Source organism: Castor canadensis, chromosome 7, assembly GCF_047511655.1.
Source record: "Castor canadensis chromosome 7, mCasCan1.hap1v2, whole genome shotgun sequence".
NCBI lineage: Eukaryota > Metazoa > Chordata > Mammalia > Rodentia > Castoridae > Castor > Castor canadensis.
The window spans coordinates 55,268,245-55,294,567 of NC_133392.1; the positions used below are offsets into that span (position 1 = coordinate 55,268,245).

Sequence of the window (26,323 nt, forward strand, 5' to 3'; positions counted from 1 at the left end):
AGGATAGAAGTATGGATTTCAATTCTAGGCTATTTTTCTTGGCAGTACTGGGGTTTGAATTTTGCGATTCACATTTACTAAGCAAGCACTCTAGCACTTGAGCTATGCTACTTTAAATGTTAGAAATTTTGAAAGTATCTATGACTTTATCAAAAAATCCTTGTATGGAACTGGGAAGAGAAATTTCAGAGCAGTTATTTGCTCTGGAAATCCACCGTTACTAGTCTCCTACTTGTGTGTTATTTGAGAGTGGATTGGGGAGCCTGGGATTTTGCCTGCATAGATGGTTGCCTTGTGTTCTGTGAAAAGTTCTGTTGTGGGGACAGGTCTGTTATATGTAAAAGTGCCAATTTGCTAGGCAGAGAGCTTGAATTGACATCCAAATGAATTCAGGTTATCTTTCCATCCTTTCAGCATGTTACCCATGTTTTTAAAATCAATCCTCAGACTATAAAATGTAGAAACACTGCATAGTGTCCAGCTGGGAGTGATATGAACAATGTTTTCTATGGAACTCCAAAGGCAGTATTTCTAATGGGTGGTAGAAGAGGAGCATGTTGGCATGGTAGTGGGGAGGGAAAAGATAAAAGAGACTAAGGAGGAAGAAGGAAGACTACAAACTCTTTTGTGAGGAAGTATATATTATTTTTCTCTTTTCAGTTCTGTCAAGATCATGGTCTCAAAGAGAATATCCTTTTCAAGTAGTGTTCTTTAATGTACTTCTTCTATTTCTTAGAAGAAATATTATAATTGCATTGAGCATTTATTTCCATTTGGGGATGCAGATTCATGCCTGTATCTCAAGCTCACCCTTGGGTATATGCTCATGACATACAAAGGCAGATGGATCACTTGCATTATTTCAATGGTTTTTCTCTCCTGATGGCTTTCCTTTTGCTGAGTGCATACAGCTGAACTTGTATAAGTGAATCTGTATTTGATATATTTCCACTGTGACCAATTACAATGAGGTTGTTTTAATTTTTGAAGATTTGAGATTTTGTGGAAATTTTTGAGAATTTGTAGAAAATTGTGTGTCTTTCCCTGAGAAAAATGTGACTTTGCATTTACTTAAATAAGTCTAGTATACAAATTCAGGACATTCATAGCCCATTTGTAGATACCCAGGCTGAGAATGGTGTCATGTCAGGAAAGAATAATTTTCCTCCCATTTGGCTTGGAGAAAGCTGCCCTAGGGAGCAGATGGAGAGGCTAACAAATTAGGAGTTAAAGTACATTAGCAGCTGCAAAGACCCATCAGTAGGCACAGTGCTAGAGACTATAAGTTCTTGGAGAACCTGAATTCTAGGAAGTCTGGACAGGCCTGTTGTAGCACTGATCCCATTTCTGCAACCAACCAAACATAAAGAGGCTACTCTAGCCAAATTCCTTTCGTATAACCACAAGAGTATTGCCTTTGACATGTACGGGAAGGAAGACCATACAGGAATTTTCCTTTTACTAAGGCTAGGAAAATAAAGAAATTAGTTAGTGTCTGAGCACTAGTAACACTGGGTAAAGCCTAAATTGAAGACCTCTCAGATTGTAATCTGGGCTGTTGGTTTTTCCCATTTGTGGTTTCACCAAGCCCAGGTATCATTCCATTATAATTGTTAAGAGGACCACAACCATTTCTTGTCTCTCCCTTTTGTTTTTATTTTGTTTATGAGAGTCAAAAACTGTGTGCATCTCACTTAATTGCAAGATAAAAGGTATTATTCTTGCTCAAGAAAGAATAGCACATTAGAATAGCACATTCAAAAGTCTGATCATCACAAGAACACTAACTTTCGAGTGTGAAGTTAAAGATAAAAATAAGGCCTTAAATGAATCCATCAACTCCAGGCTTCTCTTTTTTTGACTCATGGGAGGTAGGGAGCTGCCTCTGGAAAGTCGATTTTTGCAACTGTGGGAAATGCTGATCTTTCTCCCATGAAAGATCAACTTTCAACTCTAGAACAAGTTGAAGAGTCTGAATTGACATAGTTAGCTTTCTCCTTTTTGGTTATCACTCTCCTTTCCTGTTGGAAATATTTAAATGTAGTGAGTGCCTTTTGTAGTCATCCAAATCAGTGCTAGATTAGAAAAGTACAATAGACCAGGGATTCTCCAAGTTGGGTTTGCAGCTGTTCTTCAATTCATTCATTCCTATGTTTCCTCAAACTACTTGTATTGGCTTAGCGTAGTTTTGAGGACACATGTTCCTTTGATCACAATTAACTAAAGTGACTATGGGATATTTACATGGAGCTTTTAAAATATTTATGTACACAATATTAGTGGCATCTAGTGATTTACTCATTGCATCTTAAAATTTGAACAATCTATTATTCATAGCTGCTCAGAAATCCATAATGCATTAACCTCCTCCAGTGTACTCTTGCTTGTATGAGTGTTTGGCTCTCCACGTTGGCCTGGGAAATGCTGACATCCATTGCATGCATAAGCACTTCCCAACCACACTGCCTTTCTTTGGATGGTCTGGCCTTTTCTGAATAACTCAGAACAGTTTACAACCATGGTCCCATTAATTCCTAGAAAATCTGGGGAGTGTGTTAGAGGTAGATGCTGTCACCTGGATTTTATGACTCAAGGAATGGAGACACAGATCATTTGAATGGAAAGCATAAGAGCATGGATTTTCAGCACAGTAGGACAGGACATGAAAGCTCCCGAGCACCAGATCAATCAATCAACTGATCAGTACTTATTGGGTGCACATTGTTGGTCAACATGGGGCTAGTTGCCATACCAGATCATTTTATGTTATTCTTATGGGATTTGGGACTTATGGCATCTTGAAAACAATATTGCCCAGTCAGTGAGTTTTCTTGAGAATTAGCTATAAATTGGGTGGGAATAAGTGAGAGGGAATTAAAAGGTAAGGAAGATGTATGGGAGGGAATGGAGTCCTATTTTGAAGGCAAGTTATCATCCCAATGTGCCTCCACAGATTTCTTACTCCATTCCCGAGATGGTTTTTAGGGTAATTAATAATAACAATGTTCCAGTTATAAAGTAAGTTATGAGGGTTAGAAAAGCTATCAATACCCAGATCACCGCCACAGCTCACCTGGGTAGTGTTAAGAATAGGTTTTTTGTACATTGTACATTGGAAATTAAACAACCTGATGCTGATGTTGTTGAAAAGATGATACATCCCAAACCAAAAATATCTGGAAATAAATATCATTTGACAAGGATACTTTAAAGGATAGTTAACAAGGATATTTTAAAAGGACAGCACAAAAGTGAAGTCAAAGAGAGGACATAAATCATAGAATTCTGTGGCCACTCAAAATATATCTTGTATACCCATGTATTTCTATGAGTTAGAAACTGAGGACCACAGATGTAAAGTGTCATAGCCCAGACACGCAGCTAATTAGAGGCAGAACAGAGTAGAAATCCAAATATTCGGGTTCTCAGTCTAGCTCTCTCTTCACTTCCTTTAAATTTCCACCCTCAGTAGAGGAAACAGAGCTTCCTAACAACCCCTGGTTAGATGGTTAATTAGCACAAGCTTCAGGAAATCATTTGAGAGAGAGCCATGGATTTCTCTCACTCACATAGATGCTCTTCATTCAGTGGCATAAACATTCTCACAAATTCTATTTTGGTGCTTTAAGCCTGAGACAAAGCCAGAATTCCCTGCTGTCAAACTCTCAAAAAAAATATCTACAACCATTAACTGGAACCTGGATGCTGCATTAGCAGGCTACACCAACTGTTTAATGAGGTGCCCCAAACAGTGTGATCAACAAAGAGTTCGGTTTGGGGAGTGTATAGCACCTCAGAAACTCACCCACTCTCAAGACAAATGCAGAGGGCATGGTGGGCAGTCACAGAGGCAGGGTGAATTTGTGTCAAGGAACATCTTTTATTCATGGGAGTAATACATCAGAGGGAACTGAGCATAGCTTAGTTTTGTCACAGGAACAAAAGGAGAAAGTGCAGGAAAGTTGGCACTTTGTTAAAATGCCATTTATGAGTTGTGCAGTGCATGCTCTGCACTTTGTGTAAAGCTGTCTGGCTTATTTATGTTTTTGTTTATGAACTTCAGTGGGTATACATCTATGGAAACTCCCTAGAATAGGGAACATGGTTTGCCAGCCTAGTGTTTCTTCTTTTACAGGTGGAAGAATGATTTTTAAATTCCTTAAATGGTAGAGGCAACTATGGAGAAAATGGTTATTATTGGACCTGGGATCTACCAGCATTTAGAGTGAGGAATTTGTACGAATGAGTAGAAGTGGAAGTCCTCCCATCTAGTCCAGTGGCAGTTCTAGAATCATCCCCATCTTTGTCGGGCACAGTGGCCTGGATGCTAATAGACAGATATACTACTATGTTTCTAGGAGGTCCTCCTAGCTAGCTTAGTCAGTCACAACCAAGGCTGGTGGGGGCTTTGAGAGACATGGACTCCATAACTGGCTTTACCATCCACGTTTCTGTACCCCTGTTTTCCTTCTCTGTGAAATACTAGTAACAATCCCTTTTACACAGGGCTACTATGAGGAAGAAATGAAATCCTAGTATATGTCAATGTACTAAGCACAAAGGCGTGTTCTCTCATGCTTAATCCCTTTCAGTAAATGTGTGGGCCCTTTTCTGTGGCGTTAAGAGGTCAGTTGTCAGTCAACTCCTGATAATGTTTCCTTGGTGCTACAGTTTGGACCTGAATATCACCCAAAGGTCCATATATTAAAGGCTTGTTCCCCAAGGTGGTGCTATTGGGAGGTGGTGGGGCCTTTGGGAGGTGGGACCCTATAGGAAGTCTTTAGGTCATTGGGTGTGTGCCTTCCAAGGGGACTGGGGGACTCTAGTACCTTCCTCTTTCTCTTTTGCTTTCTGGATATTAATTTAGCAGTTTTTGCCTGCCATGTACTACCTTGCCACAGGTCCAAAAGCAACAATGCCAATCAACCACGGACTGAACCCTTCAAAAGTATAAGCCAAAATAAACCTTTTCTCTTTCTAATCATCTCGAGTATTTCATTATAGTGATGGAAGGCTGACTAGCACTTATTAATAGCCTCAACTTCTTCACAGGCTCATCAGAATTTGTATCATACACATATTATGATTATATGAGTCCTACAGAAATAGAGGGAGGGAGAGAGGGAGGGAAAGACAGATAATTTAAATAGCATGAGTGTCTCTCCTCATAGCCACTCTGTAAGCATCAATGGGAGATACAAATTTGATGTTCCTCTAGTGGGTCTTAGTGGCTGTATTCTACACATAGTATAAATTGTCTTTGAGCAGCATGATTCTGGTGTGTGTGTAAGTATAAATTGTGTATACATCTATATACTATTTTCCCCAACAATATGGCCCTTAAATATAACCAATCACCCAATTGGATGATTTATCAAAGATACAGTCTCCTCTTCTAATGCTGAGTCATACTTACTGAAAGAAATATAATGTTAGTCTTCAGCAAATCTTCTTGCAGAATGTCTTCTAATATGGGTGACTTTTGTCTTTTTCTCTGACTTTAGCATATAATCTCCAATGAGAAAGCTCCACGGTAAATGTTTCTCAGCCAACTGGAATCAGGTGAGATAACAGTTATGAATGAGTGTGCAAAGGGTAAAGCTGAAGACAGATGCACGATAGTGTTAATGGTTTCTTTTTCTTTCTCTTCTTGCCTTCTCTCCTTCCCCTCCCTTCTCCTCCTCCCTTCTCTTCTCTCTTTCTTTCTTGTGCTTGGGACTGGATCCTGAGCCTTATGCATGCTAGGTGAGTGCTCTAACAGTGGAGCTGTGCCTCCAGCCCTTTTGTTTTTTGAGACAAATGTATCAAACTACTTTTGCCCAAGATGACCTCAAACTCATGATCTTCTGCCTCTACCATCCAAGTAGTAGCTAGGATTATAGGTGTGTGACCCCGTGCCCAGCTGTTCATAATGATTTCTTGACTATAGCTTCTCTTACACACTTTGGGTATATGGATGAAAGTGGGATTTTTTTTTTATTTGCTAGGAACTCTCAGTAAAGTGGATTATGGGAGATCTTTGGGGAAAATGGCCAACAGGTGGTCATATCACTACTACTGGAGGATTGGGATCAAAGAAGTCAGTGAAGCACTTCAATTAAATGCCTCCAATACTTTGGAAATTTAGGAGTTCAATTAATTGTGCAGGTGACTTCATATCACACAAATGACAATGAAATTAATATTGCTTGTGTTTAGGTGGGATTACAAAGAAGAAAGTACTTCTGTTGCATGAAACTCCTGAAAACTTCCTTTTATTTTCAATGTTTCTCCCTAATTCTAGTGAAGGAATACAATGTTTGAGACAGACAATGCTTTTTCAGATATTTTATTCCAAGGTCTACGATTTATTATTTACTTATACAGTTCTAAGTCTTAGTGATTCTAGGTGCTAATAAAGAATTTATAACCCAGTTGATAAATACCAGAAAATTACTATTTGTCAGTTTTGGAAGTTGAAATGGTAATTATAAATGAACAAAACAAAACAGAAGTGGTACCTTTTCAGGAGTGTGCAAGGGTAATAATGAGAAAAATGATCTTTTGGATTTGGATGGTTTGGGAATTTCCTTAGTTTTTATTTGAACCCTTTCCTAAATCTTCAGAAGTCTGCAAGTTCTGATCTTTAACCACCGTAAGTTACATGCAGGGTTGGTAGTTTTGAAAAGAAGTTCAGCTAATTTCTAAATTGGGCTTCTAAGAGCTTAGACCTAAGGCTATTGAAAGGTGTTTGTTATCTATGACTTCTCCATTAGGCTATTCTTCTCTAGACAATTTCTAGGTATAAAATGTTTTTTAAAAGAATATAGTTTGAGTCTCATCAGAATTTTGGTAAGTTTCAACAAGGTTGGCTTAGGAAAAATGAAACAAATCTTAAACTGGCAGAGGCCATTGTGGGAAGGGGACTAGGAAATAGTGAGGAGGTCTGGTAGAGATAAACCAATTTGGGTTGTAATATACACGTGCATGGAAGCACCACAAGGAATCTCCCTGTATAGCTATCCTTATCTCAAACTAGCAAAAATGCCATGTTTTACTTATTATCTTTTATGTTTTTTCTTCAACAAAATCAGAGAACAAGAGGGCAGAACATGTTCTGCTGGGAGGATGGGTGACCCTAGGGGGTGAGGAAGTGGGGGAGGTAGCCCAAATAATGTATGCACATTTGGTAAATGTAAAAACAATAAAATAAAATTTAAAAAATTAAAAATTTTAAAAATTAAAAATGAAAACAGAACCTTTAGGAAGCAGGTACTATATTTCAGGGCCAGTGTAGAACTGAGTGAAAAGAGAAAATGATGATTATGGGGAAGTGAAACATTTTGAGATAAGGAGGATGCAAGTAGCAAATATAGGCCAGATATCCACCAGAGTGGGAGCTAGTGCCAGAATCAAGAACCAAACCAGAAGTTGAGCAGTGAAACCAGAGTTCTGGGATGATCTAGGGCTTGCAATGCCCCTTGCTAAACCCAGTGGAAGGCAGAGAGCAAAGGGGCCTTTGCAGGCCAGCTTCCTGGGGCACAATGCAGAGTGGAGATAGGCAGAAAGTTAATTTGCAGAGACAAGGAGAAGATGCCCTGCTCACTCTCTCTTGGAGGCCCTCAGCTGTCCAGTGTAGTCAGGATAAATATGTTGGGTCTATTGAGTAATATTAAAGATACTTAAGTGATTGCAAGGTATTTATTATAAAAACGAATTTATCAAATCTTGAACCACCTTAAAGATACTGATTTAGAGTCAGACGGTCTGGGTTCAATGCCAGTTCTACCTCTTACTGTCTTTTACATGCTCTTAATAAGTTATTTAAATTCTCTCAGCCTCAATTTCTTCTCTTGTAAAATGGGAGTAATGATACCTCCATAAGAGTTGTCATAGGATTAAGTTAAATACTATAAGTGAAAATATATCCAAATAGCCATACTGTATGCTCATGTTATGAAAGAGTATAAAGAGACTGTGTTTGCTGTACCTTTATCACCAAAGAATTATGTTCTGGTCTGAGTGAAAATTACAACTCTAGTGAGCAAAAACTAGGACACTTTGAAATCTATGTGGTGTTCTGTTAAAATATGAGTTTGGTACTCACTGGGGAGCCTAAAAAGTTTTATTTGAAGTGAAGATTGGATATTAATTTATACCTATAGAAGCCTTGTGTGACATTTCCAAATCTGTCTCTAAGATAATGGCTCTAAATAGTTTATGACTTTAAAAAATTCTAATAAATATAGTAACTTTGCACCCCAGTATAATGAAAAAAAGAGATGTTTTGGGATATATCATTCCTCATTGAAATGCATTACCGTTTCCCACTAGCATAAATCTTGGGACTAGATATCTTCTGCTGGGTCATTTCTTAAAAGACAGTCCTGAATGAATAGACTGTAAGACTGTTCTCCACTTGCCTTCCCTGACCCGAACAGCTCAAGCATGGATAAGATTAGAGCCCAATACAAAGTTGTTTGGGCATTGGGCCTTTTGGGGAGAAATCTTACAGGGGCATTTCCCATCTGTGGTTAACTTCCACATTCTCCTCCCACATGGCCATCTCAACACACTCTGCTTTGTTCCCAGTTTTCTGTGGTGGTATCAAATAAAACACGTGAGGCTGGATTTTCCAAGAGCAGTTTTCTCCATATAGAACATTAAAAATGAAGTCACAGATAAGTCCTAAATAAGGGATTATAAATGCACAGAATATGCTGAGTAACCTAAGGAAGGAGAAATCACAAAGCAGGGGACATGATCCAAAAGGGAAAAATGTTTAAGGGAACTAAGAGCTTCCTAACTGTTCTCCCTATGTTTACTCACTGTTTTTTTTGGTAATCCACTCAACACAGAAGCAGGATGGTCCTTTGAAAATTCAAGTCACATGATGTTCTTCCTCTGTAGAAAACATAGGCTAGCTCTTCATTACATTAGAGTAAAATCCAAATCTTACAATGATCTACAAGGCCTTCTGTGATCCAGCTTCTTTTAAAAAAAATTTTTATGTGGTGCTGGGTATGAAACTCAGGGTGTTGCACATGCTACTGAATTGCATCTCCAGCCCCGTGATCTGGCCTCTTCCATCCCTCTCCCAATACTCTCTGCTGTAGCCATGTTAGTCTCCTTACTCTTTAATTAACTTAAGAGCACCTTACCTTAGGGCCTTTGCACAGCTGTTCTTCATCTCTGGAACACTATATGCTCTTTTTGCATAAATAACTTCACTTCATTCCAGATTTTGTTTGATGGATATTTTTTTCCTTCTGGCCCTAAATTGAGCATTCTCTTTAAAAATGGCAACCCATACCATCATCACATCCAAATTCTGGATCCTTCTCATACTTTCTTGCCTCTGCCATAGGGATTACTATTTACATACTACACAATTTTATTTACAGTAGACCTTTGATATCCACAGGGATACCATCCCAAGGAGACCGCCATTGAGGAAAATCCGTGAACGATCAGGATGCATAGAGTTCAGTGCTGTACAGCAGATGCTTGATTCATTCTTCCCCTCAGGCTATCCACCTTCTACTAAACACATGCTGCTTTTCAACAAATCTCACATATTCAGTTGATCACTTCAGTTAAGCACATTCACTTTTACCTTGTTTTTTGAGCACCATTTGCTTTGCAGGAGGCATATTTCCACAAAATTCAGGGCAGGCAAATACTCAATAGATCACAGAAGGATTTAAACACAACTTTCAATAATCTAGAAATGATTGAGAGCCTCTTTGGATCAATTCAGCTGCATAATGCGTGCATGCTAAAAATTTTGTTTTTGAAATTTATTTTTATTTGTTTATTAATTATTTTTTTTCTTTTTCTTTTATTAATCCTATGTGCATACAAGGCTTGGTTCATTTCTCCTCCCTGCCCCCATCCCCTCCATTACCACCCACTCTGCCCCCTCCCTCTCCCCCCCACCCCCTCAATACCCAGCAGAAACTATTTTGCCCTTATTTCTAATTTTGTTATAGAGAGAGTATAAGCAATAACAGGAAGGGACAAGGGTTTTTGCTGGTTGAGATAAGGATAGCTATACAGGGCATTGACTCACATTAATTTCCTGTGCATGTGTGTTACCTTCTAGGTTAATTCTTTTTTGATCTAACCTTTTCTCTAGTACCTGTTCCCCTTTTCCTATTGGCCTCAGTTGCTTTACTTTCTCTGCGTTAAGGGCAACAAATTCTAGCTAATTTTTTAGGTGACTGTGTTTGGTCAAAACCTCATGTAATAAATCTGTGAATAAGGTGGGCTTACTGAATTAGACTTATTATCTTTTTGTATAAATTTCATCAGGGCAGGGCTTGTTGTTTGGTTGTTGTTTCTCCAGCACAAAGAACAGTTTGGTACTTGACAAACAATGAGTAAAGAATATTGCTTTGAAAGGAATTTTCTTTTTTTTTTTTTTCCTTTTGTGGGTTTAGCATTTTATTATTATTTTTTTCATTTTTCTTTTATTATTCATATGTGCATACAAGGCTTGGTTTATTTCTCCCCCCTGCCCCCACCCCCTCCCTTACCACCCACTCCACCTCCTCCCGCTCCCCCCCTCAATACCCAGCAGAAACTATTTTGCCCTTATCTCTAATTTTGTTGTAGAGAGAGTATAAGCAATACTAGGAAGGAACAAGGGGTTTTGCTGGTTGAGATAAGGATAGCTATACAGGGCATTGACTCACATTGATTTCCTGTGAGTGTGTGTTACCTTCTAGGTTAATTCTTTTTGATCTAACCTTTTCTCTAGTACCTGGTCCCCTTTTCCTATTGGCCTCAGTTGCTTTTAAGGTATCTGCTTTAGTTTCTCTGCGTTAAGGGCAACAAATGCTAGCTAGTTTTTTAGGTGTCTTACCTATCCTCACCCCTCCCTTGTGTGCTCTCGCTTTTATCATGTGCTCATAGTCCAATCCCCTTGTTGTGTTTGCCCTTGATCTAATGTCCACATATGAGGGAGAACATACGATTTTTGGTCTTTTGAGCCAGGCTAACCTCACTCAGAATGATGTTCTCCAATTCCATCCATTTACCAGCGAATGATAACATTTCGTTCTTCTTCATGGCTGCATAAAATTCCATTGTGTATAGATACCACATTTTCTTAATCCATTCGTCAGTGCTGGGGCATCTTGGCTGTTTCCATAACTTGGCTATTGTGAATAGTGCCTCAATAAACATGGATGTGCAGGTGCCTCTGGAGTAACAGTCTTTTGGGTATATCCCCAAGAGTGGTATTGCTGGATCAAATGGTAGATCGATGTCCAGCTTTTTAAGTAGCCTCCAAATTTTTTTCCAGAGTGGTTGTACTAGTCTACATTCCCACCAACAGTGTAAGAGGGTTCCTGAAAGGAATTTTCTAATTCACTCAACAGACTTTAATTGAGTAGCTTTGAGCCTGGAGAGTATCAGAGACATTGACCTAGGAACAACTGTAGTGAGTGCTCCAGTTGTCTTCTGTGTTCAGATCTGAGAATCTGTCATTCTGAAATTTTCGATTAAGAAAAAGACATACTATCTGACTACTGTTAGGAAAGAAAAATACAAGTCTGGACATTAGTAAAGAAGGACTTTATTAAGGGACACTGCTGTAAGAGGAAGAGGCTCAAGTCTAAACCAGAAATGTCCCAGGAGGTGTTTGTGGTCAGGCTCCTGGGGCAGGGAAGGAGCCTGAGATGGAACAAAGAAGATACAGACAGGGAATTCTGGACCTGACTGTTAGGAAAAGCAGCATAAGGCCGTGCCAGGGACAAAGTCTGATCAGCATTAGCAGTGCGCATAAGAAAAAGTTAAAGTTTAACCACAGGCAATCAAAAGCTTTGTTCCTTTCTTTTTAAAAATTTTATGTTTTTTTATATTTACTCACATGTATGTATACATTATTTAGGCCACCTCCCTCCTACCTCTAGGCAGAACCTGTTTGGTCCTCTTGTTCTCCGATTTTGAGGAAGAGAAAACATAAGAGATAATAAGAAAGACAGCATTTTTTTGCTAGTTCGAGATAAATATAGCTATACAGAGAGATTCCTAGCGTTGTTTCCATACACAAGTGTATTGAAGCACATTGGTTCATCTCTACCAGACCTCTTCACTACTTTCTAGTTCCCTTCCAATAGTGGCCTCTGCCAGTTTAAGATTACTTTATTCACTCCTCTAGACAGCAAATAGCCAGGGCAATACTGAGCAAAAAGAGCAATGCTGGAGGTATCACAATACCTGACTTCAAACAACAAAGCCATAGCAATAAAAACAGCATGGTAATGGCACAAAAACAGATATGAAGACTAGTGAACAGAATAGAGGACCCAGATATGAATCCATGTGTCTATGCCCACCTTTTTTTTTGACAAAGGTGACAAAAACATACGATGGAGGAAAGATAGTCTCTTCAAGAAATGTTTCCTTTCTTAGTATAACCATTTCATTTGGGGTTGTATTTACTACCATAGTATGAGTGATTTTATGTGATTTGTTACTATAACATAATACCTAAATCTAGGTACTGACAAAGAAGAGTAGTTTATTTAACTCACAGATGTGGAGATCCAAGGCCAAGACTAAGAGGCTACATCTCGTGATGGCTTTCTTTCTGGTAGAGCCTCAAGGTGGTGGTGGCTGTCATATGGCAAGAGAAAGGGACACACATCTGTGTCTATATCTTCTGGTATCTTTCTTCTTTTAAAGTCAGCAGTATTCAATCATAGGGGCTCCTCCCAGAGGACATTTTCTAATCTTCATCATCTCCCAAGGGCCTCACCTCCAAACACCATAATCAGGTTAAGTTTTCATCCTCTAGTACCTCACCATGAGGATTAAATTTGAGCATAAGTTCAAGGGGGACAAACATTAGCATGATGCATTAAAGTATCAGAAATAGCTAAAATCAATTTATCGATTTTGACCCTTGGCTACTAGATTGCCAAACAGAAAAATCCCTCTAGACAGGGTGAATGGATGTCACATGTTCACTGTATGTTGGGTGGTGTGCATGGTCATAAAAATACACCACTGCTCAGGGTGTGTGTTCCAGGAATTTGGTACTGGAATCAGAGTTTGGAAACCATTGTAAGAATCCTTTAGCTTTTCAAAATGGACTGTTTTTACCACTCAATAATGCTCTATGCTTATAGCAAACTCTATGCTTTTAACCTAAACATTGTTAACTGTACTGTAATACCAGATCCATGTTGTTAACCATGCTTTATTGAGGGTATACTGTGCATATAAACACTAAAGGTGAAAGATGAGAAAACACCAATTAATATCAAAATGAATCTGCTCAATGAGCTGTAAAACTGGCCATTTTTTGGAGCATATTAAGACTACTGTAACCTGCTACCAAAGAACTGCACTTTTAAAGTGAAAAATACTTCTCACAGGAGGCCTTCAACTACAGCACAGAATCTTAGATTTTATTTTGGAAAGTCAGTAGTTGCTCCCAACTCTAATCACACATGCTTTGGCCTCTTATAAGTACATCTGGCATTTAGACTGTGAAATACCCTACTGGGCCTTGAATTCTCTGACCGAGTTACTGATAAATTCACTGAAATGTGTACCAGCTTTTAAAATAAGTCCATAAAAATGTGTCTCCATCCTGAGTTATATAGTCATTCTGGTTGAAGAGCTTTGGGCTAGAGGCAGGGAGAAATGCAGGGACAAGGACAGGGGGACAAGGATAAGAGGTAACTCTGGGGTGCTCCCATTGTGTCACCGTCACTGTATTTCCTGTGTTATTGCATCCTAACATTTACTTCCCAAAACATCCTTGTGATAGAGGACGTTCTCTTATTCTCATTTTGTTGAATGAGAAACAGAGACACAGATAAAATAATTAACCTTTCCAGTCACACAGCTAGAAGAGGTAAGATACAAGTTTGAATCCAGATCTGTCTGATTGAGTTCAGGCTTGACTGATTTTCTAATTTTAGCTTCTGTGAAGTCTGTCATTTGATTGTGTGATCTTGATCAAATCACATACCTGTTTTGATTTTCTGTTTTCTCTATTGTAAAATGGATATAATGCTATTGGTAAAATCCACTTCACAAGGGTGAAAATTAAATCCATGGGCTCTAAAAGCCCACTGAAAAAGTGTTAAGAGCTTTAAAATGCAAGTCATTGTTGTTATGGAGTTGAATGAAATGAAGATGACTTTCACTTGCCTGGAATAAATTTGCTGTCATCCTTTTAATTACGGCATACCATGAGAGATAGACCCTTGAAAGAACACTGCTAGTCACAAAAGATTTAACCCAATTCTAGGAACACACCCTAAGCACAGGGACAGATTATTGTTAAATGTATGAAAAGAACAATATATCTATGAGTTATGAGTTGGATCTATTTCCAAACTAATAGAAATATTTTTAAAAATATTTTTTCTCTTATTTCACGGGTGGGGGTTCTGATTTTGAGAAAATTACCTGACCTTTCTGAACTTGTTTACTTATTGGTAAAATGGTAACAATACCTTCCTTCAGGGTACTTATCTCCATATTTATCCCATAAATATGCTAGGCTTACTATACATTGGGCTTTGCTTGAGATTGGAAATATAGCAATGAACAAAATAGACAAAAATCCTTATTCATTTACATTCTAGTGATCAATAAGGACAGTAAACTGGAAAAATAAGTGGAGTACAGAACATGTTAGATGGTGGTGAGAATAAGGAGAAAAGTGAAGCAGGAAGGGGAAAGGAATTGTTAGGAATGGAAAAATGAGTTGTACTTTTAGAAATGGTGGCTCAGAAGGTACTAGCGTAGTGGCTCAAGGGGTAGCATATCCTCTTAGCAAGCACAAAGCCCTGATTTCAAACCCCAGTCCTGCCAAAAGAAAAGAAAAAGAAAAAATTATAAAAAACAAAACAAAATCCAAAGGTTGAAACCTAATCAAGGTGATATTCAGAAGGAAGGTCTTTGGGAGGTCTCTGCCAACAAGAATGGGATAAATGGTCTTACCAAAGGGCTGGAGGGAGCTGATCATGGTGGTTTATGCCTGTAATCTCAGTTACTCAGGAGACAGAGATGGAAGGAAGATTTTTGGATAGAGGTGAGCCTGGGCAAAAAGTTATTGAGACTCCATATCAAGCAATAGCTGAGTGTGGTGGTATGTGCCTATCATCCTAGTTACATAGGAAGTATAAATAGGTGGATCTCAGTCCAAGTTGACTGGGGCATAAACATGGGACCTTATTCCAAAAATAACTAAAGCAAAAAGGGCTGGGGAGTGCTTAAGTGTCAGAGAACCTGCCTAGCAAGTGTGAGTTCCTGAGTTCAACCCTCAGTGCTGTCCTCCCCCAAATATATTTATATATATATATATATATATAGTCTATTATATATATATTTTGACTATTATAGTTTATATATATAGTCTATTATATATATTTTTTGACTATTATATATATATATATATAATATATAAGGTTGCTGTGTACTGGAGATATAGCTCAGTGGCAGAACTGAGCTATATATAATATATATATATTATATATATAATATAATAATATATAAATATATATAATATATATATATTATATATATATATATTATATTATATATAATATATAAGGTTGCTGTGTACTGGAGATATAGCTTAGTGGCAGAACTAATCTGTGCAAAGCCTTGGGCTTAATCACCAGCACAGGAAACACACAAACACAAAACAAAACTACTTCCATTAAGAGTAATGAAATTGTGGATAGAACTGAAGATCATCCTGTTAAGTGAAATAAACCAGACTCAGAAAGTATCAAATGCTTTTTCTCTCATATGTGGAAAAGACATGAAAGTAGAAGGGTTACTAATTAGGGAAAAGTAAAGAAACCAGAAGGAGGGGAAATGTGGGTAAGTGTGGGCGATAGAGGGAATAAGTATGAGCAAAGTACTTTAATATGCATGTATGAAGATACCATAATGAAACCCATTATTTTGTATAACTACTTTGTGCTAACAGAAAAGGGGAACTGATATAGAAAGCAGTATGACACCACAAAAAACAAACAAGAACAACAAAAGCCTGGAGGAGGCTAGCTAGCTCTTTCTCTTCTATCCCTTCCACCATATGAGGATGCAGAAATGGGCCTATTTGGAAGCAGACAGCCCTCACCAGACATGGAATCTGCTGGTGCCTTGATCTTGGACTTCCCATCCTCCAGAATTGTGAAAATAAATTTCTGTTGTCCAGGGGTGGGTACCAGTGGGAGGCAAGAGGGTAAACAGAGAGGGTGAATATGGTGGATGTATTTTGTATTTGTATATGCAAATAGAACAATGAGACTTGTTAAAATTGTTCTAAGAAGGGGTCAGGGGAGATGAGAGAGAGAAAGATGGCGGGGATGAATCCAATTAAGATATATTGTAAGCACATAGGTAAATATCACAATGTATCTTCCCTGTACAACTATTTTATGCAAATTAAAAAAACAATGAAAAGAATAACTCCTAAGGGAAAATAGCTTATCTATCATCCACTGTTTATAAGTCCTCATATTGATCTCAAAAAATTTTCTGTTGTCTATAAGCAAATTCTTGGTCTTGAGGTATTTTGGTGTAGTAGAAGGAACAGACTAAGACAGGAGGTTTCACTAGAAAGTGACAGTTTAGTAAAGACTAAAGAATGGAGAGAGGGAGTCATGTGGCTATCACAGGAGAGACACATTGCTTGTGTGTTGTGTGTGTGAATAAAATGTATATGGGAGGGTGTTGTAAATGAAATAACACACATTAGGTAATAATCACTCACATTAGGTACTCAACAGTTGCTGGCTAACTGTGTAGGAAAAAAATATCATATGTGTTCACAGGTTCTGCAAAGGGAATTATATATCTAGAAAGAATAACTTTGCAAATAAAAATGCAAAGCAAACAAAATGAAAGCATCAGACTTGCAACACTGAGGATGTTAAGAAATCTCGATGAAATTTCTATCAACTATTGCCAAGAGCCAGCCCTTTACATGCCTGAAGATTTCTGCTGACTTAGTTATTACTCATTTGCAAACTAGAATGCAATATGGCCTTGGGTAAATTTTATGAATTGCAGATCTATTAGGAGTAGCAAGGGTAGATAACTTTTAAGGTTGATGTCAAAGAGGACAGCGAACCCTCCCTCAGTCCTTCCTTTGTAGTTGCCTCTATAATAAAATATTGAGCTTAATGAACCATGCATCTGACCAGCTCTAGCACTCTATGACTTTTTTCAGTGACCTAGTATGACTTTTTGCTGGACTCTGATACAGCAAGTAGGTTTAGGTCTTGTTCCAACTTTGGTTGGATTTTAGTGACTAACAGGTGCACAGTCCTGATGAGTGCTGAGACCTGTCCAGGCTCATCAGGAATGAGGACTATGATTAACTAGCAATGTCTGCATGGTGGCAGGAATGGAAAGTGGTTGCTCACATTTTCAAACTAAGCCAAAGCATAGGAAAGTGTTTAAAGACCGGTTAGATTCTCCTAGGTATGAAAGAACAGCCTTGTGTTCCATAACTCCATAGAAAGATTCTTCAAGGAGAAACCGAAAGGCTGTCTGACATTTGCAAAGCATCAGAGATTTGCGAATAAACCCTGGTTATGCTAGAAATAGACAGTGAAGTAATGGGAAATGAAGATAGATCAAGCTTTGATTTATTTGCCTATTTGATACCACCTTTGACAACTTGGTCTACCTTGACATGTCAATAAAGTTATTAAAATGGAATCTGAAAAAAAGCACAGCACATCAGAGCATAACACAGTTTCATTTCTAAGACACAGTGCCCAGTGGACCAAGGGAAGCTGAGCCCCAGGCACAAAGTGGCTGCTGTAATTCCAGGTTGCCACTTGCCTCTGCTTGACATTTGACAGTGTACTTAAAAGTACTCCTAAGCACATTAATGGAAATGAATGAGTAAATAATTGGTTGCCCCTTTAAAAATAGAAAATACCAGGCTAGGGTTTAATTAACTGCCATAAATTATTCTCAAGCTAACTGTTCAGAGAAGAGCCACTTTTACCCTTTGCCTCCAATGAAGGAAAGTTGTTTAGGTCACTTAGAGTCTTACTTTCTGAAGTAGAAATATGAAGTCCTAAGTTTCCATCACTGAGTATATTTGGGGATGATGAGATTAAATTTCTGTTCTATATTAGGGATTAGATTAGTAGGATTTGAATGCTGATTTATCTCCATCCACGCTCTCCCTGAAACAGTTCAGGAAAATGTGTTCTTGGCAAGACCTAGTGAAAGGAACAATTCCTAGTTCCTCTTTGTTTTTGAGAACCATTGTGCATTTCAGCATCATTAATATGAGGACAAATGAGGCTCATTATGTAGGAGTAATGAACATCCAGGACAGAGCAGTCTCAGAATTTTTTCCAGTATTGGGGATTGCTCCACCACTTGAATCACACCTTCAGCCCTTTTGTTTCAGCCCGAAGTTAGGGCTTCCCTAACTTTGTCTAGGCTAGCCTTGAATTTGCAATCTTCCTTCCTCTCCCTCCCAAGTAGTTGGGATTACAAGGATGTGCCAACATGACTGGCAGTAAATGTTTATTAGTATGGACTGTGTGAAAGGCAAAATTTTATCCTGATCTGGAAAATGTGAACAAAAATACTTCTTTTGGGGGGGTGGCACTGGAGTTTGAACTCAGGGCCTTACATGTGCTAGACAGACACTACCACTTGAGCCACACTCCTAACCATTTTTTGCCTCAGGTATTTTTCTGATAGAGTATTTCATTTTTTTGTGTGTTTGTGTGTGTGTGGGGTCAATGTTGGATTGTGATCCTCCCATATATGCCCCCCATGTAGCTGGAATTATAGGAGTGAGAAACCATACCCAGGTTATTTGTTGAGACAGGGTCTCACTAGCCTTTGCCCAGGTTGGACTGGAACTACACTCCACCTGACCTCTGCCTCTCAAATAGCTGAGATTGCAGGCATGAGCCACTGAAGCCAGACTCTTACATTAATGCTTACATCATTAAACCTGGTGAAAGATGCCATGGCAGATTAGCAAATAGTTATAATGAGGGTATGATGTAAGACACTTTTAAATGATAGAAGAGTAATTTGGGTAGACGAAAAAAGGGAGGTATTAAATTAAGGTAAAGAGAGGTAAGTGAGAAGGAAAGCAGCTATTGAAGGTTGCCTAGAGAGAAAAGCATTTGAACCAAGACTTCACAAATAAGGAACTTTTATGATTAGAACTAAGGAAAGGATATTTTATGCCTGGGAACTGTGACAACCAAGGCTCAGAGTTAGGGCAGCATCAGGGCATAGTGTAGGAGATGGGGTTGATCTGCAGAAGATCATAGAGAAACATGAATGTTGGGTTGAAGCAGCTCATTATATTCTGATATTTTTTGAGGCAGGAAGTGGCAAGCTGGAGCTGGGTATATGCCAACAATGTGGAAAACACATGCAGAAGTGATTTTGCAGAATGCTGAGGATAGCATCCCAGCATTCTGGCCCCAAGCCACTTTAGTTGCCTATGAAAACCATCACTTGGCCTTGTGTAGGTTTTCTGAGAAGAGAAGATCGCTGTGAACATAGGAACAGGAAAGGTAGCTGTAGCCATGTGACTGGGCACTCAGAATGTAAGCAGAGCTGAAAGCAAAGTGTTATTCTCAGATTGTGAATGAAGCTGGACCTTTAGTATCTTTTTAAAGTATCTTTTTTAGTATCTTAGACTGGGAGATGTTCAAAAAACACCTGCAGTTTGGTAGTGAGAGCAAGTTAGACCCTGATCTCCCAGAAATCCCTCATCTTCTTTCTTGGTCTTGAGCAAGATGAGGCTGAGTCTGTTCAAGGCACCAACAGTGACTTGAATGGCGGGGTTTATCAAAAGCTGTCATTGTGTTGTGTTTCTGTGTGTGCATATGTGTGTGTGCGTGCATGTGTAGGCAAGTGGTGGGAATACAAGAATAGGCCTGCTTGTTGTTAAATTTGGGATGTCTTCTAAGGACTAAAATGCTGAAAAAGAATATTCCAGTAATCTAGATCCCAGCTTTTGCCTCATTTCTGTACACATCAGAAAGCTCCTAGGGTAGAAGTCAGTGGAACCAAAGATCCAGATGTCCGGGACACCATTGCAGCAGAGGAAGGAAATAATGCTTGGTTATTGTGTTATAGAGGTAAATCACAGATGCAATGAAAGGTCACTCCTTGGGAGATGTAATAGCTGTTGTTCTACTGACAGCAAAGAGTGGTCACCGGATCTGGACATTAGAGCGTGGTGGACTAAGCAGGTTATTCAAGGCAAGGACCAGATCAGAGGTTGATACTGAGTGATTTGCTTTGTATTTCCCAGATTCATTCAGTGGTAGTTCAGCCTTTTGGCTAAGATCAAGTGCAGATTCATTCATACTAGAAGGGACACTAAAATCTCTAGTCCAGCATCCTAATAAAGATGACGACATTGAGACTCAGAAAGTGGTGAGGTAAGATTATTAGTATTTTTGTCTTCTCAAAACCTGATTTAGAACTGACAAAGTAACTTATTATTGATGCTTTTAATTATCTGTTTTCTCATTTGTTCTATTTCCTGGGATAATCATAACGGTCAAATGAGAGGGATGATAGATGTGAAAATCAACTTCTAAACTTCTGAGCAAACCTAAATCACCATTGGTGATGCTGATGACTGGTGTTAGAGACCTAGTGTTGGAAATGCCACTAGACAGTGTCCCATCTGGTCACAGACTGGAGAGGAGCCTGAGGTCCAGAGAACTGAGAAGTGTCGTCCACACTCACAGTTAGTGAGTTATTGGCTGCCGCCTTAAATCCCCTTTTCAAATTAGCTTACTGAAGATAGTGGTAGAGCTGCCCCCAGAGCCCAGGGACTCCAGCCCCCACTGCTGTGCAATTTTTCTCAACAGGTTAAAAGTGCCTTTCTGATGTTGAGTCTACAAATTTTCCTAGAAATGGGGACTCAGTTCCTTCTAAAAGGGATCACTTTGCCCTTAATTTGTGCCACCCCTGGTGGGGGTGGCAGAGGGAATAGGTCTCCATTTTCTGACTAGAGCTCCTAGGGTGACAAGGGCTCCTTAGGAACTGGTGGGTCTTTTGGTGGGGGACGAGATAGGCTCTCAGGAACAGACTGGAGTTGTTTTGGCTTTAATACAAAAGACTTTTCAAATCTAATCACGAGCAGGAAGAAAACCCATCTAATCATTTGCCTGGATCTTCTTTTATTCATAAATCAGTTGGATCAATAAGTATTTGAAATGTGAAAACCTTTACTTGGCATGCTACCCAAAGAGAAAAAGGAATATAACTTTTTTTGGAGGAAAAGTTGTATGCTTTGTAAGTGTGGAAAAAGGGTAAGCATCAAAATTTGGCCTCTTGCCTATTCTGGGATCCGACAACACTACCATGGGTTTGGAGTGTGTGCACTAATTAAAGTGCCTTACTGATGACTTGTTTGGATTCCAAGACAGGCATCAGATGTCACTCAGCCCACAGCGTAGAGAGTTATCCCTTAATTACAACTTGAAGTTGCCCTACTTGGCAGTAATTTTTTCCCCCATTCACTTGAATAAGTTAATTTACACTGAAGAGTTTATTTTTTGATCTTCTGTTTTCCTTCATCTACTAAAATATGGTGTTTTCATTGCAGTGCCGGTCCCTTCTTTAAAGACTACCCAGGCTAAAAAAGAATTCCAGTCAAATAGGAACTGTGTTACATGTGCCTTTTGGACTGTCCACAGTCTTCTCTGCCTTCCCCATGCTCCTGTCATGAGTGACTTGGGCCAAGACATTTTCTTCAGTCTGTCCAACTGCCTCATCCAATCCTGTGCTGACATTGTGTCTATCTGCACTGATTAGTACTGTCAAAAAACAGCTGTCTTTAGTCGACCATCATCTGGCTTGAATTCAATAACTGATTGCTCTTGCCCATAAGCATAAATGAGAGGAAAGAAAAAAAAAAAGCTTTGTGCTTTGGTTAGAGCTGACCTCGTTCTCCTTCCCAATCCTAGAGATGTGGCTTCCAAGAGCAACAGGCATGGCTTTTCCATCTGACTCAGTTAGGATGAGGCACTGCTGAGCACAGATGCTATCAAGATTTAATTACCCAATCTATTCCAACAAGGCAATCCTTCAGAGAACCCCAGGATGGAGCCTATGATATTGTTTTGGTCTTCAGTGTTACCTATATGAATCTTTAACTTACAGTTTTAAAGATATAACTAAAAGAATTAGGAAAAAATTTACAAAGCATCATTGGTGGTAACTTTACATAGGTGTATTAAACTGTTTGTTTTAGCCAGTTAGTAGTCAATATTAAGTATTAAGAGATACACTGGTATCTCTTTTTGTGCTATGCTAGAGTAAACCAAAAATACCTTGTCAGTAGGAAACTGAGTTCTAAAATCTTTAGCCAGGAGCAACTGGGGTACTGTTTTTAATCTTATTTCTTACCAGTCGTGTGGGATAGAAAAAAATAGATTTTGTGCTCAGAAAGATCAGAGGTTCAGTTTCTTTATCTGAAAAATGGGATAAGTACTATGTACCTTAGAAGTTTGCTGTGAGTCTTAGGAATGCCTTGCTTATAACCAGGTCAGTTGTCAGCGCTGCTGGTTAGTGCTGGCATTTGAGCCCCACTGATGTCTTTACCACAGTGACAGTTTTATTTGAGAACATAAAAACATTTGTGCTAAGAAAATTTCGTTTTCTTTTGTGAATGTAGATGTGTGTTGGGGGCAGGTGGGGAGGCCTGTCCCTCTCGGCCGCTGCCTCCTCGTGGTGGCCAGCACAGTGCTCTTTGCTCAGCTCCTCCCGCTCGCGTCCCTCTTTTCTAGGTGAACCTGAGGCCCGCAGGTCCTGGGAGACCTGGAGCAGCTCTCTGGCACTGGTCCTCCAGGTGAAGCCGCACACCTCTGGATCACATCCCGCGTATCCACGCACCCTGCCGAGCCTCTGCTGGCTCAGGTTCACGGTCATGGTCATGGTCACCTCATGGCCGTGGTTGAGGTCCAAGACCATGGGATGGCGTGGGATCATAATTGCTGCTCTTCACTGACTGCTGGGGCAGAAGGTAAAACATTCTTGAAACCTGGTCAAAAGTCCCTTGACTTTCGTTCTCAAAATGTGGTTCTCAAATCAGCAGCATTAATATCACTGGGAGATCAGAAGTGAAAGTTATCATTCCAATCCAGATTTACGGAATCAGAAACTCTAGGGACTTGTTAGAAATGCCAGTTAGTAAGCTCTGCTCCTATAGACTGAATCAGAAACTCTGAAGAAGTCTTAGAGTGATTCTGATGAATGATAAAAGTTTAAGAAGCATAGCTGCCTTTGATCTTTTTTTTTTTTGCTTAATGATTCTATGTATTGCATAAATATGAGCAAGAAAAGGAGCTAAGAAAAAGTGGTACCATCCCTTAGCCCTCTTGTGATCTTTTCCCTAATCATCTTACTTTGAGAAAAGACTTTTATTGGTGGTGCTTTCCTTGTGACATTTATGACATTGCCATATTAAGGATCACAATAAAACAGAGAAAGACATTATCAGTCATAGCAATAAATCCCAAGACATCCTACTCTTGGACTATGATTCAGAGAACAAAGTCCTTTAAGTGTCCAGCTTACAATTATTTCATTGCTCATGATTGGAAAATTATATTGGTTTATTGTGACATCTCTGAGATCTGAGGTTTCTACTTGGAGCCTCAGTGAGACATGGCTAGAATAATTTAATAACTAAAAATATCTATGATTATCTCTAACTCATGAGGTAGTTTTTCTGCAATGGTGGGCACATTTTTCTTTGAACATCCCTCCCATACTCTGCACTTCACCTTTAAAGCATCTCAAGTCTCTGGGTTATGGGAGAAATGATTAATAGCCTCTATTGATTTTCAAAAAGTAAGGAAACACAGTGGCATGAAGTTGTGAATAAGAAATTTAAAATTTCCATTACACATTCACTTTTTAAAGGGTACTTGGAAATGACTTTCTGGGGGGAATGTCAGTGAGTTTCTAAACCTTAGAAATCTTTTCATTTGGTGTTTAAAGGTGACATATGCTTGCATTATATAATGCAATATATATGCTGTTCTTACTTTCTGTAGCACAGAGAAATATCTTCCAAATGTATCCAAACTGCATTCCAGAAGAATCTCTCAACCTTTATATCTGCACAATAGTGGACTAAAAGGAGCGTGCACAGATATATTTGTTCATTAAATGCATTGAGTATTTTGAAGTACATCTATACAAGGTATCGTTTTCCACAGTCTCCTAACGTTTTCATTATATTCCTAGAATGGCATCCCTGGGGGAATACTAGAGCCTCTGTTTTAAAAGTAAGGAATCAGAGCTGACAATGCTTAGTAATGCCATTCGTCAGGTACACATTTGTAACTAGAACCTAGGTCTTCCAGTGTCCTTGAGAAAACTAGATTCTGTTGGAATCCTGTGTTCCCTGAATTATGGATGTGTCTATATAGTGTGATTTGACATTTGCTTTTATGACCCCAGAGTTTTCATGGGTCCTGGAAAAATGATGACAACTTTCAGACTTGCAATTCATATCACTTTATTATGTATACATTTGGATCCTGTACTTATGCAGTGTGGCATTTGTATTTCTATTTACATTATTTCTATTAGAAAGCTTTTGTTTCTTCCTCACCCTGAGCCTGGAGAAGAGTACCAACTTTCTAATCACTTTTTTGCCTATATATGGATCTTTTTCTATGCCCCTTCCCATTTTTTAAAAATAGACTGAGCAGTGTACTTTGTGCAGAGGTGTCTTTCCAGCTCCCTGTTTCATGCAGGCTGAGAACACAGTGTAGTGGACTGAATGACAGTCTCACAGATGCATCTGGATCCTAGTCCCTGCAGTTTGAAAATGTTACCTTATTTGCAAAAAGTATTGCAGATGTCATAATGTTTTGAGTCATGAAATGAGGTGATCCTTTTGGATTATTGGATATGCCATACATCAATTGACAAATGTCCTTGTAGAATACAAACAGAGGGTGATTTGAGACACAGAAAAAGGAGACTCAGTTATGGCAGAGTGAATGTGAAGATGGAGCAAAGATTGGAACAATGTGACTACAAGCCAAGGAATACCTGCAGGCACCTGGAGTTGGAGGAGGCTGGGAGCAGATTACCCCCTGCCGCCTTCAGAAGAGTGAGGCCCTGTTCACACCTTGATTTTGGCTTACTCATCTCCAGAATTGTGAGAAAATGAATCTTTGTTGTTTTAAGACACTGCATTTATGGTAATTTGTCACAAAAGCCACAAGAACACATGTAGTTTCTGCTCCTTCCAAAGCTTTAAAATGTCAGCCCTCAGCCCCTAGGACCTCAAATCAGATGTGAAATCACTTCTGCTCCCATCTTTCAGTTTAATTCCAGGAGTGCCATTTACCTTGTACAAATCACCCTGGGAATGAGCAACCTGATGCTCTTCCTCTTTGGATTTATGCTCCTTTTTGTTTTAACTGAAGAAAGAAAGAACAACAGAAAGAAAGAAAAAAAGTAACCACTTACTTTAGATAAGTTTTTATTATGCTTTATCCAGAATTTCTAAGATCATTTGTAGGGAGTACACTAAGCTCTCTGCACCCATGGGTTCTACATCTGCAGATTCAACTAACCTCAGATCAAAAATTCTTGGGAAAAAACTTGTGTCTGTATATTTATAGCGTTTATATTGTATTAGGCTTTTATAAGTAATCTAGAGATGATTTAAAGCATATAGATTACATGAAAATACTAAAGCATTTTACATAAGGGACTGGAGCATCTGTGAATTCAGGTATGGGGTGGAGATCCTGGAACCCATCCCTGAATGACTGCAATCGACTTGCATTAAATCAGTCTGTTATTTTTTTAGAACAAGAAGTCCCTTTAAATATTTTTAAAGGAAACTATTTAGAAGCTTATATGATTATTATGTGAACAAAATACTTTTACTAACTATTCCTGAATGTCTTTGACTGTTTGTTATTTCTCAACTAACTTACAAGTGACAGTGAAGTCTGTTTGTAGTCTTGATTTCCAAAGGAAATGTGACTTGACATATTCTCTGTGATGTGAAGAAGAAATACTGTTAGCAAGGTGGTCCATTAATTATGCTGGTATCTTAATTCAACAGTGCTCAAGGGCAGTGAAGTGGAAATCATAATGGGTTTTGATAGAAGCTTAAATTAGAGTTATGTCATCAAGGTGGGGATGACTAGCGGAAAAGTCAGCAGGAGAGAAGATAGGAGTTTCAAAACAAATGAGATGATTCAAAGTGTTTAAATGAGGGCCAAAGACTTTGGCTGTCTTCTGCACTGTTAATTTAGAGGTGCCAGGAAAGGTTCTTTTTATATAAAATTTTTTTTCTTTCTTATTT

At 38.8% G+C, this 26,323-nt stretch overlaps 1 long non-coding RNA gene across 1 annotated transcript in view; it reads left to right on the forward strand.

Annotated features, from left to right (window-relative positions):
- The window catches only part of LOC141424624 (uncharacterized), a 280,393-nt gene extending 255,215 nt beyond the window's left edge, over nucleotides 1-25,178 (forward strand). Inside the window, exons 3-6 of the long non-coding RNA XR_012449497.1 lie at nucleotides 5,505-5,562; nucleotides 22,770-23,005; nucleotides 24,042-24,190; nucleotides 24,940-25,178. This is a non-coding gene — a long non-coding RNA (uncharacterized lncRNA). The remainder of the gene's footprint in view (nucleotides 1-5,504; nucleotides 5,563-22,769; nucleotides 23,006-24,041; nucleotides 24,191-24,939) is intronic.
- The last annotated feature ends 1,145 nt before the right edge of the window (nucleotides 25,179-26,323 follow it).